The sequence below is a fragment of the Saccopteryx bilineata genome, chromosome 8 (genome assembly GCF_036850765.1).
Source record: "Saccopteryx bilineata isolate mSacBil1 chromosome 8, mSacBil1_pri_phased_curated, whole genome shotgun sequence".
NCBI classification, from domain to species: Eukaryota; Metazoa; Chordata; class Mammalia; order Chiroptera; family Emballonuridae; genus Saccopteryx; species Saccopteryx bilineata.
The window spans coordinates 68,186,509-68,199,432 of record NC_089497.1 but is presented as its reverse complement, the minus strand read 5'-3'; the positions used below and the strand labels follow the sequence as shown (position 1 = coordinate 68,199,432).

Here is a 12,924-nt window from a genome sequence, read left to right as displayed (position 1 = left end):
ATAAGGAGGCAAAGTTTCCACTTCCCAAAAACCTTCTGGATAACCAAGGTTCTGGCTGGAGTCTCTTCTCCACAATTTCATGATTGAAATCAATGAGTCAAATCTTTTTTTCTTCTTCCTGTGCTCTCATTTTTCCTTCTATTTACTTACAGTTCAGATGAGCAGTCTTGTATTGGAGTTTTTGAGATGGTACACTTCAAATCCTGTGAGATCATTTGCATTGCAAAACTCATTCTTGGTAATGAAAAAACAAACAATGGAACTGGAAAGATAGACAACCTACAACAGACATTTTTTGAGACTCTTAGCAGCTCACACTGTACCCCACACCCTCAGGAACTGCCTCTTCATCCCAGGGGTGGGCTCTGGGAGGCCCTGTCCCTGTGGCCCGAACTGATTGATCAGGAGTAGGCAGAGAGCCGAGTAGGAACTTCCCCACAGCAACTGCTTTTGCGTAAACTAGCTTGATTCTGTTTCTGTTACTTGTGGAGCCAAAGGGTTCTAAAGCATTCGCTTTATGTATTTATTTTATGCTTCCCTATACTAAATTGTTGGCTCACAAGGGCAGAGATTTTTGTCTATTTTGTTCTCTGTCATACCCCAAGTGCCTGCAACAATGTCTCACCCATAGTAGATATTTAAAAATGTTTGCTGAATAATGATATTCTGAGCTTTTCTTCATTTTCCCCATTGTCAGTGTTATTCAGCAAATAAATATTCGATCTGCTTGAGACAAGGCTCCGCCCTGCTGAGTTTGGTCTTTACCACGCTTTCACACAGTAGCTAAAAGATTTTCAAATTCATCCTTTCCCAAATGTCTACTTCCCATGCTTCTGACTCTGAAAGATTCTTACCTTCCCCTTCCATGAGCACTTTAGTACGACATCTGTTATATATAGTGTAGTGTGCTATTATCACCATAATGAGATAATCCCTCCATTTCCCTTTCTTCCCTTCTCTTTATCCTTCCAAATGTCTGCTCTCAATAATGTCACTGGCCAGGCCGTTGATTAACAAATGGGCAGAGGACCTCATTCCTGTTTCACAATCTCCAGGATTTAAATGATGCCAGCAAGGGAATACAGAGTCCTGATGGCTCCATCACGGTACCAATCAGGTTTCCAAGAGCAGCAAGACATGTGACTGCTACCCAGGAGGCCAGACAATGTCAACACAACTCCAAATCCCTTCACTGGGGACCAGGGGAGCACACAAACTACAAGAAGACAGCTGGCCAAATCATTATACCTCCCAGATGCCGTTCCAGCTCCTGTAGCGGAGCCATTAAACTGCTGTGTGCGCTGATTTTAGTAAGATACATCAGTTCCATTTCTCTGCATTGTTAAGGGAAAACAATCACTATTCTAATACTGAAACTATAAAACTCGAGTGTTTGGCTAAGAGAAAATGATCTACTCCATTTTTAAGTAATTTAAAAAGCAAAAGTGTGGCCTGACCAGGTGGTGGCGCAGTGGATAGAGCGTCGGACTGGGATGCGGAAGGACCCAGGTTCGAGACCCCGAGGTCGCCAGCTTGAGCGCGAGCTCATCTGGCTTGAGCACAGAGCTCACCAGCTTGGACCCAAGGTCACTGGCTCCAGCAGGGGGTTACTTGGTCTGCTGAAGGCCCACGGTCAAGGCACATGTGAGAAAGCAATCAATGAACAACTAAGAAGTCGCAACGCGCAACGAGAAACTGATGATTGATGCTTCTCATCTCTCTCCGTTCCTGTCTGTCTGTCCCTGTCTATCTCTGTCTCCGTAAAAAAAATAAAAAAAAAAAGCAAAAGTGTGAAATAAATATGAACGGTTGCTATATAGTTTAAATACAGATTACACATCCAAATGGAGATATATTGAAGACAAAAATTTAAGTTAGAAAATTTCCTAAAATATTTAGCTTTCAGTCAGTGTTTATATCTAAAATCAGTTAGTTAAAACATAACAAAACAAACTTTAGGTTAAGTTTAACTTCCCAACATAAAACACAAATTAGGCCAAGACAGAAATATCACAAATGAATGAATGAGCAACTGGCCCCAACCCTACAGTTTCTTATAGTGCCTTTTATCACCTCATCTTCTGCTGCATTCTTTCTTGTTTTAATTTTTTTTTTTTTTTTGTATTTTTCTGAAGCTGGAAACGGGGAGACAGACAGACTCCCGCATGCGCCCGACCGGGATCCACCCGGCACCCCCACCAGGGAGCAATGCTCTGCCCATCTGGGGCGACGCTCTGTTGCGACCAGAGCCAGTCTAGCGCCTGAGGCAGAGGCCATGGAGCCATCCCCAGCGCCTGGGCCATCTTTGCTCCAATGGAGCCTTGGCTGCGGGAGGGGAAGAGAGAGACAGAGAGGAGGGAGGGGGGGAGGGGGGGAGAAGCACATGGGTGCTCCTCCTGTGTGCCCTGGCCGGGAATCGAACCAGGGACTTCCGCACGCCAGGCCGACACTCTACCACTGAGACAACTGGCCAGGGCCTGTTTTAATTTTTTAATGTTACTCCTTGGCTTAAGTATTTACATCCTTTTCACATTGTAGCCACTCATTAGCTCAATGTTACTTTCTTGCAGTCTTGAGTACTCTAAAAACAAGTGCCCTAAAAGTCCTTTGACAAACTTTTAACCTGTTAAGCACCCTCCTGTTGGAGATCTGACAAAAGCTAATACTTTTCCAGCTCCACTCACCATCTCAGAATTCTCCTCACTTTGACTCTCCCTTCCAGGAAGTCCTGACTGCGCTGATTAAGGGGGAAAACAAATCTCTTGATACAACGCTGGGGTGAGAGCTGCCTGCCTCTCCCCACCTCTCCATACTACAGTGCTGAACAGTCTTCTGGAGCAGCTCCAGAGTGTGTGCTTTCTAGAAGGGCAAAGAATGGCGGGCATCCTTATTCCAGTTCACAGAGCTGAGGAGGAGAACAGGGAGAGTACAGAGTAAAAGGAAGGGAAGCAGGGAGCCTATTATATATGGCTCACATGACATCAATCACATTCACCAGGTTTCAGATGTCTTCCTGTTTTCCTCACACTGGAGAATCACTAAGACAGTAAATGTGACTTCAAGGATTAACTACTGGGGAAGGTCTTCCTTCCTCCAGATAAATGCCTACGTCTCACAAACAGAATAGTATATGATGGTTAAGAGGGAGCTTGCGTTCAGATCTTGGCTCTACCACTTATCATCTGGGTAAACTCTCACAAGTTACTTAGGTTCTGCACCTCAGTTTCTTACGTGTAAAATAAAGGAAATAACTGCAAGAGACTGTGCAGCTGTTACAGGAGATAGACGCATGATGCATTTAAGAACAGCATCAGGCAGGCAGGAGCTCAATAAATGATGCTAGTAATAGCTGTTGGTGTGCTTACTATTACCAGTGTTGTTTTCCAAAGGAATTCTAAGAATTACAACACCTTCATTCAACATACATTTTAATAAGCACCTACCATGTGTGTCATGTGTATGGTGCTAAATACTGGAGATATAGATACAATCTGGACCCTCAAACAGCATCCAATAAAATGGGATAATACAGTGGTAAGATCTATAACAGAGATATGTACAGGGTCTTGAGAAGCCAAGAAGCCTGGAGAGGTTGAGAAAGGGACAATGAACCGTGTCATAAAAGGCAGAGGGGAGTGAACCAAAGGAATAGGACAGGGACGGGGTCATTCTGGACAAGGCTGGGGAACAGCAAAACACAAGACTAACAAGCTTAGCTAAGGCAAGTGTATAAATGGCCTAAATAAACTGAACCTCGGCCTGGAGATAAATGCAGATCCTTGACTTCAAGACAAGTGGGTGAGGGAAGAAAAGGAGAAGGAGGCTGACTGGCAATTACTGAAATAATAAACACCCAAGAGTGAGCAAGGACCCCAAAGAGTCTTCCAGAAAGGATGGAGTAGAGAGAAAAGACCTCTGCCCCCCTAAATACTGAGAAGTTAAGTGACAGGTCTTAGTTACTGATTAGATGTAGAGTATTAAGATGGGAAAATGAGCACAGGTTATTGATTGGAGCAACAGGGCAGATGGTAGTACAGCTGGCACCTAAGCAGAGGAGGTTCTGGGGCGAGGATGCTGTTTCTGCTCAGCTCTAAACAGGCTGACTTGAGGTACCTGTCAAACATTCAGATGGAGCCCCTCCAATAGGGAAATCAGAAATATGGACATGCATCTGTGAATTTGGGTGAGGCTGAAAATAGGGATGGCCCTTCACTGCTGGGGGAGTGGTCAAAGCCAGAGGGGGGGGGAGGGAAGGAGAAAGAGATAGAGGGGGAGAGAGAAAGAGAGCAAGGGAGGGAGGGAGAGAGACAAAGTGGTGGGGGTGATTAAGACGAATTGGTTAGGGCCCTGGCCGGTTGGCTCAGCGGTAGAGCGTCGGCCTAGCGTGCGGAGGACCCGGGTTCGATTCCCGGCCAGGGCACACAGGAGAAGCGCCCATTTGTTTCTCCACCCCTCCGCCGCGCTTTCCTCTCTGCCTCTCTCTTCCCCTCCCGCAGCTAAGGCTCCATTGGAGCAAAGATGGCCCGGGCGCTGGGGATGGCTCTGTGGCCTCTGCCCCAGGCGCTAGAGTGGCTCTGGTCGCAACATGGCGACGCCCAGGATGGGCAGAGCATCGCCCCCTGGTGGGCAGAGCGTCGCCCCATGGTGGGCATGCCGGGTGGATCCCGGTCGGGCGCATGCGGGAGTCTGTCTGTCTCTCCCTGTTTCCAGCTTCAGAAAAATGAAAAAAAAAAAAAAAAAGGCTGCAGAATGTTCCACTTAGTAAAACAATATTTGTATAAAACAAAAGAAAAGCAAATGCAACGTTATACATTGTCTCTAGATACATAGACGCCTGTGCAAAGGAAGAGAAAAGGTCTGGACGGACAGATACCAGAAGGAAAAGGGGTTGCACCTGGGACCAGATAAAGGGGACTGGAATTAGGGGTGGGAAGTAAAAGGGGATTATAATGTTTTGTCTATTTGTTTATGTAGCAAAAGGACAGTGAATTCGTGTATCACTTGTGGGGGAAAAATTTTGTTTTTAAATAGCTATATAATTTCTTACACCAAATGAGTTTATGTAAAGAAAGTATGGTCAGATAAGGCTACAGAAAGATTGATAAAACGTTTCAAGACTTTTCACAAGCTGCACAGACCACTTCTGTTTTCTTCCAACACATGCATTCAGCTGATACTGGGCATATTTTGCTCTATTTAAAAATGTCTTCAGAGTGGCATGCTTGTGTTTCTGTGTATTTTTGTGTCCCCTTTATTTGTCTCTGAGCTAAGTGAGAACAAGTTATACACATGATTGTTTCTATTGCTGCATATCCCAGGTTCCTAGTTCAACAGATGATGATGTACACTAGCTAAATGTGTAACCCATGTATACTAATAGCTTTAAAAAAAACCTCTAGGCAGAGTATGTATCATCCTCATTATAAAGCTGAAGAAACAGCTCATGAGGTTGAGCAATGTGCCCAAAGACTCTTTAGCCAGTAAGTGGCAAAATCAGAACTTGGCTACTTCTTTGGGATTCCAAGTTATCCTGTATTTCAGTTATATTTACCATGCGTCCATAAACATGATAGTTATCTACAAGTATAGGCAGTTTTTTAGAGAGGTACAGATTGAAAACTCTCAGGAGAAATCTTAGAATTCCAATATGAACACTTTGGCGATTTATTTTGAGTTTCTTTTCTTTTCCCATACATCGCCTTGAACAGCCCAAGGAGATGAGCCGAGGGGGGGGGGGGGGGGGGGGGATTACACTTCCATCCTATCCCAAATAGAAAATAGAAAAAAAGATGAATTCCAGCTGTTTTCTGTTTTTTTAATGTGGCTGTTCTAATTTGTATTTTTTAAAATGATATAAAAGTAGATGGATACTATGTACCCATCTGCCAGCTCTAACAGTTATTACAGTCCATTAGGAGAATCCTAGTGACAATGGAAATAGTGTTAGGGAATGGGGGGAGGGGGAGAATCGAACTGTCCTTAGACAAGATATCTGGAAGCTTTTCATGTGTATTCTCAATCTGACTTATAGGCTTTATAAAGTTAATTTTTTGTTTGTTTGGAGTTGATGAGGTTAAAAGCTCACAGTAGTCCTTAGATATCAAAATGATACAACTGACTTCCTGAGTCTCACTGTGACTAAGAGGAACTAGGCACTACTCTGAACCTACAAACACGCCTCTATTTATAGCACCAAGCACTGTCTTATGGGAAAAGCTCCTAAACCATTTAAAAATCCAACTATTTTAAGCACCTCGCCACTTTCTAAGAACTTTGTTTGTTTTAACATCGTTCCCAAAAGCTGGGTCATAAACTGTGTGTGTGTGTGTGTGTGTGTGCATTTGTGCGTGTGCACACATATGTCCTGTTCTGAGGAAATGTGTAAAATGAGGTTAGTGCGTCTGAAGTGTTAAAGGCTCTGTGAAGAGCTCTAACTGGGCTGCATTTGTGGGGTAAGGTCCTGGGATTTCATAATATGATTAAGAAATGAATTAGCTGCCTAAAAAAATAAATATATATTTTAGAATGGGGCAGTATATATTGTTTAAAAAATATGAATCATGTACAGCTCATTTCAAATATTAGACATATTTCCCATAACCATTGAAAACATACATGTGTTAACTCTGGGATCTTGCTAAATTTAAACCCTGACTCAGTAGAGAAAGACAAGCCTTTCCTGCTTCTTTAGGGGAGGGAAGCGTGGAAGAGCTGCCCCAATAGAGAGCACTGCTAAAGGCACCCTCTGTGTGCCAGGAACTTCATGTGCCGGGAACTTTTTAATGATGCAGAGAATTATTAGCCCTCCCTTTTTATTTCTGATGAGTAAAAACTGGTTGAAGATGTTTAAAATCTGCTTAAGATCACAGCTAATTTCTAGCATTGGTCTTTTTGACTCCAAAATCTACCCCTTCTCTTCGTTACCACACTGACACACCACTAGGCAGTGACACCAAAAATGTCTGCTTCAGATTTTTTTTTTCATTTTTTTAGTAAGACAGACAGACAGGAAGGGTGAGAGATGAGAAGCATCAAATCGTAGTTGAGGTGACGTCACGGAAATGGCGCCGTGAGCAGCACGTCCGACAGATCTCCCCAAAATCACAACAAATTTATCAACTAGAAACAGAAAAATTTATCCTTGGAGCATCAAATCGTAGTTGTGGCACTTCCGTTGTTCACCGACTGCTTCTCATACATGCCTTGACCAGGGGATTCCAGCACAGCCAGTGACCCGCACTCAAGCCAGAGACAGGACCCCACGCTCAAGCCAGCAACCCTGCACTCAAGCCAGTGACCTAGGGGCTTGGAACCTGAGACCTCAGGGTCCCAGGTTGATGCTTTATCCACCACACCATCACCAGTCAGGGTCAGATAGTCCTGAAGTAAGTTTTACTGGCCTTCTCTGCTTGGAATTAACCTTTTGGTCATGGCTTTCTATAAGGTGCCATGTGTTTAAAGTTCCCATTCATTTATATAGAAAGTTATATTACTACCCACTAATTTTGAAAAAGAAGCCTCCACTGCACCATGGCACTTACAAGATGATCATCAAAAAATGGTTATTTCTAGTAATTTTATTTCATCACCAGGAACTCAGAATGTAAATTAATGGGCACAGCTACTGGTCTTGTCTGAAAATAGCTGCATGACTGTGTCCACACAGTGACGAGACTATGTCAAAGCACAAGACTCGTGGGTTACAAGGGAAGCCTCCATGAAGGGTGACCAGGACCTTAGATTGAGGGCTGGCAGCTGTAAGTCACTGACTTTCTAGCTTGGTCACCAAATAGCACCCACTTGAGATTTTTAACAAAAGTGTTGTTGTGATTGTTGTTTTAAACCCAATCTTAAGGAACACATATGAAGAAGGTATGCAGTAGGGATTAGCCACCTGTCAGCTCTGGGCCTTGTGTTATCAAGTTACAGGCTGGACTCATTTAGTAGTTGTAATTAATTACATAATTTTTGGTTCAAGTTTAATTCCACTAAAATGTCATGATGAAACTGGGCCATTTAGGAAGGTTTATGGATAAAAGGAAAATGATGAGCTTAACGGCTGTCATACATTTGATTCAGATTTGAGACACATGAGATGCTTGTAAACCAAAAGAGGACCCTCTCGTTCCATGAACAGCAGCTGTGCTCCTCACACATGCAGGTTTCTGAACATTTAGACTCTTACTGAAAACAGACTGACGCCTCTGCTCTGAGATGGTCATAGGAGGCCTCGTTTCAGCCTGGGCCTCAGCAAGGTGACTGTGGGAGGCCTCTCTGGGGCTGCACAGAGCCCCGCAGGGCTGGAGGACTCCAGGTGTACAGGCAGCCTCAGGCTTGCAGTGATCACCATCTCGTCCTTGAGGGCAGGACAAAGAGTTCCCAGAGATCCAACCCAGCAGGTGGTTACAAACTCAAGGACATAAAACAGTTAGATTCTAACAGGGCTGTCACTTTGTCACGCTAACAACAGGCCATTGCTTCTGCACCTGGTTCTTGGTTTTTATCACTTTATGTGAAAACACCTCAACTTCCAAGGCCTGGTTGACCAAAGTGACTCACGTCTGTTTGTGTCCAACCAGGAGCCCAGCTCAGCTCCTCCACCTGTGACGGAAGTCTTCCCAGGGACTCCCACGGGGGCTCATAGCACAGAACTGTTCTCATAGAACATCAATTCCATGTAAAGTTTTAAAACAGTTTTCATATTTTTATATTAAAGCAAACAGCTATATGGGGGATACACTGCAAGACACACAGAAATGTTAACAGAAGACAAGTTCTATGTTCAGAGCTGATGTTCACTTTGGCAGCTCCCCGGGGACGCTGCCAGGACCACTCGAGGAACACTGGCACGCCGGGTCTCCAGGCTGTTCCCTCGGGGCCTCGGGCTGGAAGGGAAGGTCCTCCTCCCCGGTCCCACTCGCAGCTCCCAGCCCAGTCCACAGGAGTCCTGGGTCCCTGGCACTGCCCCTGCAGCACCCTCACCCTACTATATTCTACGTCAACCATGGGGCCAGGCACAGCTACGTCAGCCTTAGTTATGGCAACGGAGACTTTCCCTGTGCAGTAGATCAGTGGTCCCCAACCCCCAGGCCGCGGACTGGTACCGGTCCGTGGGCCATTTGGTACTGGTCCACAGAGAAAGAATAAATAACTTACATTATTTCTGTTTTATTTATATTTAAGTCTGAACGATGTTTTATTTTTTAAAAATGACCAGATTCCCTCTGTTACATCCGTCTAAGACTCACTCTTGACGCTTGTCTCGGTCACGTGATACATTTATCTGTCCCACCCTAAAGGCCAGTCCGTGGAAATATTTTCTGACATTAAACCGGTCCGTGGCCCAAAAAAGGTTGGGGACTACTGCAGTAGATGCTGCTGGCAAAATGCTCTGCTGTGTGGCATCCTCATACCCTGCAATAGTGACGGAAAGATTAACTGGTACTGCGGACTAATGTGAGATGGGGTACCTATCCACGGGAATGGGTCTTTGAGTGAGAACAATTTGGGGTAAAGAAACACTGGCATGAGAAAGAACTCCAGGGTACAATGAGACGTGCTGAACTATTGCTAGTACAGCCAGTACCAGAAACACATCCACCAATCATGTGCTTGGGGATACACAGGAACATAAGATGCAGCCCTTGCCTCTGAGGTGACACCAGGATGACTCAAGTTCTTGACATTTCAGTGGCCTCCTATTCAAATTTGTTATTTTTCAGGCAAAATAATGATACATCTGTGTTTTCCTTTCAATACAGAGTTGACATGACTGTGAGAAGCCTTATATGGATGGAGGCTTAGGGTTAAAGGTCTTTACACTCAAACACCTACACTCATTTTATTGTTTCAATAATATAAGAAAAAGTAAGAATTCTTATCTAATAAGCAATAAGTGGCTCCCTGTTGTATCAGAGTGAGATTAATCATTTGACAAAATTTTTTAAAACAGTTCCCGACTACCACAAATTATACAGTCAAGTTTCCCCCATTTGGGGAAATCACAGGGGCGCACATCCGGAGTGCAGTGGATAAGCCTCGCCCTGGCGAGATCACCTTCGTGATCATGGTATCTCCTGTCAGGAAAGTATCTTTTGACAAACTTCTTAAGGATTAAAAAGAATTAAAAAAATTTTCTTCCAGGGCTGTAGAATCTGCTGTGCAAGCAATTTCTAGATTGAATGGACCACTGAACTAGATCAGAGATTTCGTTCACTTAGCTATGTTGTAACAAATGTAACCACTGAAGAACATAGATCCTCCCCTAAAAGCTAATATATTCAGAGGACTAATAAAACACATATCCTGCCTTCCAGAATTCGGTCTTGGGCAAGTTGTGGTTCTCAAACATTTTTTCCTAAGGAGCTTAACTAGGTATTTGTCCTAATTGCACAACCCAAGAAATTTTAATACCAGAGATATACTATATATCTGTTTACATACTGTGGCCCTTTGAAAGGCTGCAACTCATTATCATAGCTAAGATTTCTCATTGCCCCCCTCCAAGGACAAACTTCATTCCCTAGGGGCAACAGGGCCCCACTGAGAATTCATGGTGTTGGGTAGATGTTTATTTAAGTCCCATAAGACATCCAGAAGGGTATGTACATACACATTCACACATACCCATATTTTTAAAAATCAAATTCTTAAAGGATCCCATAGTATTTTACTATTTATGGGGGTACATACTGTCTCCTGGCACATTCTTCTTTATTTTTTGTTTTGTTTGTATAATCCTTTAGAAATATAAAAACCTTTCTTAGTTCAAAGATACCCTACACCAAAACAAGATACTAGCCAACGCTGGCCTGTGGGCTAGAGTTTGCTGACTCCTGATTTAGAGGGATAACAGCTAACATTTTTTGAGATCTTACCATTTACAAAAAAAGTAACTGTTTGTAGAATGATGGTTGCCAAGGGCTGGGTAGAGAGGGGAATGGGTAGTTATTGTCTAATTGGTACAGAGTTTGTTTTGCAAGATGAAAAGAGTTCTGGAGATGGATGGTGATGGTAGCACAATAATATGAAAGTACTTGATACCACCGAACTGCACTTAAATATGTTAGCACAGTGGCCTCTGCCTCAGGCCCTAGAGTGGCTCTGGTCACGGCATAGCGACGCCCCAGATGGGCAGAGCATCGCCCCCTGGTGGGCAGAGCATCACCCCCTGGTGGGAGTGCCGGGTGGATCCCGGTCGGGCGCATGCAGGAGTCTGTCTGGCTGTCTCTCCCCGTTTCCAGCTTCAGAAAAATACACACAAAAAAAATATTAGCACAGTAAATTTTTATATTATGTGTATTTTATCACAATAAAAATTTGTCATTAAGAAATGAACTATTTAACTTTCAAATTATACTCACCAAAAAACATATAAAGTAGATAAAAAAAAGGACATTAGCTGAAGAACAGGAGTTGACAAGAGCTTTTACAACTTTGCCCAAGTTACAAAGTCTGCAACTGGAGTGCTGAGATTTAGATTCTAGTTTGCAGATCCAAAGAAAATATTGAGTTCTTTGTCATTCTCACTACCAAGAACTTCTATTTATTTTCTCCAACAGATACCACATTGTCAAAGATTTTATCTGCTCAACAAGTAACACTTACTAATCATTAATTTTGCTTCTTAAGTAATTATTCAAAGACACATATTGAGGCCCTGGCCGGCTGGCTCACTGGTAGAGCATCAGCCCAGCATGCAGATGTCCTGGGTTTGATTCCTTGTCAGGGCACAAAGGAAAAGCAATCACACCTGCTTCTCCAAGCCTCCCCTTCTCCCTTCTCTCCTTCTTTCTTTCTCTTCCTCTCCCACAGCCATAGTTCGATTGGTTCAAGTGCACTGGCTCCAGGCATTGAGGATGGTTCAGTGAAGCATCTACCTCAAGCACTATTTAGCTCAGTTGTGCCAGGTATATCCTGGTCAGGGCTCATGCGGGAGTCTGTCCTTCTATCTCCTCTCCTCTCACTCGAAGGAGGAGGAGGAGGAGGAGGGGGAGGAAGAGAGGAAAGGGGAGAGGAAAGGGGGGGGAGGAGGAGGAGGAGGAGGAAGAGGAGGAGGAGGAAGAGGGAGGAAGAGAAGAAGAAGAAGAATATGTATCTACATATTAACAGAGCTTCAGATCCATTCATAGGTCAGCCCATTTTTAAAAGGTACACTTTAAACATATGATTTTAGCCAAAAATCAAAGAAATCTGGATCCTTCTTTAAGATTTTTCTTTACATAATGTGAGGTCCAAACAACAAACCTTTTGTATGTTTCACCCCACTCTCCAGTTCCTAGAACAGAGCCCAACACTGAGAACTGTCACCCTCCTTTATCTCTGGGCTCTTTGTGTTTAGGAGATCCCCTAATATCTGTGAGGCTATCGAAGGCAGATACAATCCAGGATTTCTCTCACTGCTCAAGTTTTACAATTTCATGACTCAAAAGTTATTCCAGTGGTATTCATTCAGTTAACCGTAACTCAAGATCATACTATAGCACAGGATGTTAGTGTGCATTCTCGCAAAAACACAGAGTAAAATTTAAAAGGAACCTAAAGTTTAATGGGGTATAAAGTCCATAACTTGGCCAAAATAACAACAACAAACTTGAAAAGATTTTCAGGAAGTTAAGAAAAGAATCTTAACTAGTTGTTGAAACAGAGTCCCACGTGGACTACAAAAAAGGAAAAAACTGCTGCGGCCACCTGTTTATGACAATTCCCTCGGGGCAGTATCTGTGACCTCCTCCCGGGGCTCAGGACACAAGCCATGCCTATCACACCTCATCCCCTCGGCTGTCTCAACTGTCACAGCCACATGACCTCTGCCAGGCCAATCAGAAGTCTTCCCTGGGATTTTTAAAACTTAAATTAGGGGGTAAAAGGATCCGGTTCTCTCCCAGACCACAAGCAGTAAAAATATCTGTAGACTGGCACTGG

The 12,924-nt window shown here is 43.7% G+C and overlaps 1 protein-coding gene and 1 non-coding gene across 8 annotated transcripts in view; both read right to left on the bottom strand.

The window, feature by feature from the left end:
* The window catches only part of IGF2BP2 (insulin like growth factor 2 mRNA binding protein 2), a 193,717-nt gene that overhangs the window by 144,259 nt on the left and 36,534 nt on the right, over positions 1–12,924 (bottom strand). The window lies entirely within an intron of this gene.
* LOC136312295 (U1 spliceosomal RNA) lies at positions 9,934–10,091 on the bottom strand. The gene has a single exon (XR_010726924.1). It is a non-coding gene; the product is annotated as a U1 spliceosomal RNA (small nuclear RNA).